Source organism: Montipora capricornis, chromosome 6 (assembly GCF_036669925.1).
Source record: "Montipora capricornis isolate CH-2021 chromosome 6, ASM3666992v2, whole genome shotgun sequence".
NCBI lineage: Eukaryota > Metazoa > Cnidaria > Anthozoa > Scleractinia > Acroporidae > Montipora > Montipora capricornis.
Genome location: NC_090888.1, coordinates 36936657 through 36938073, shown reverse-complemented (window position 1 = coordinate 36938073; position 1417 = coordinate 36936657).

Here is a 1417-nt window from a genome sequence, read left to right as displayed (position 1 = left end):
TGCTTGCTGTTAATTGGGCATTTAGCAAAGAACACTGTGTCTTCAAAGCCACTCATCTAATAAGAATAGGCCTTCTGATCCTTGTATTTTCCAATATAGTCGACATCTACGGCTTTAGTCCTCAAAATATAACTGAACAATTTGCCATCATCGACCTCTGGCCATTCCTTTACGTCGTCAATCCAAGCGTCATTCGGTAACATGTTTGGATCACTCTTAATTTCATTTTTAGTCAGTCTCCTTGAATATTCGTCTTTTATCTGCTGATAAATTTGCTCCTGGGAAAACTTCCCAGGCACATTGAGTTCGTAGGCTCCAAACGCTCTAGCGATCCGCTCAGACTTTCTGCCCGTTTGCTTGAGTCCCTGTAGCGAAAGAAAATCCTTTAACGAGGAAACAGTCCAACCGAGAAAGTCGTCGTATTCAAGAACTTCCTCTGCTTGTCGAGGCATCACAAATAATTTTGTGGCCGCTCTACCGGAGTAGTAGCGGCAGAAATAGAAAAGGATTTCAAACTAACAGTTTCAGTACACGTGTTTTGATCCTAGATTAAGATATTTCGATATTTCTTCGCAGGTAATTGCAACTCGATGAGTCAGCCATTTGCATTTTATTGTTTGGCCGCGCGCTCGCCCCAGTAGTTTTGCACCCCCGGCAAAATGGCGGTGTTAACCTTGTAAAGGTCTATTTTTTCTAATGCGTGAGAACAAAGCCAAAAATAGTGTCTTGCAAAAGCGATATGGGAGAAAACCGAGCTCATATTCAAACGAGTTTCAGTGGGAACATGGCGCTCTTAAATTTGCTGTTTGCCTTAGGTTATGCTTGCTTTAGTTTCGTATCCTAGAATATACGGTGTAGCTATAGGGGATAATGACAAATCTGAAAAGGAAGAAAAAGGCTGACAACAAAACAGAAGTTCGGCTTAAATGATTTTGCTGCCGGTCTAACTGTTTTTTTAGTTGTACTGTTAAAATAGACCTCTTGAAAAAAGAAAATGAAGAGTGTCGCACAGTTCCTTCCTATTTTGGGCGTTGCAATCGTAGAATAGAAAAATATACATGTTATAGTTAACAGGAAAATTGTTCTGTTGCACTGAGCGGCTTCAATTTACATGCTAAAGTTAGAGGGAGCTCTTGACACGCAAACGTTGCAACCAAACATCCCTTTATTTTCGTCTACGTATTTGGATCAACCAGCCTATATTATTGGTCTCAGTCCTTCTCGTACAGTGCTATATTCTACATTTCTCCCACCTTAAAATCCTCAAAATAAACAAGTAAACGATAGTCTGGTATAAAAGTTCCTTTAGCCTGCGAGCAGGCTCACTTGATAGGCAAGGGTGGTGGAGCCGCAACCGAGAGCCGGCAAAGCCGGCGAGAAGAATGGGGCGAGGAAAAGTGAGCCTGCACGCGAGCTA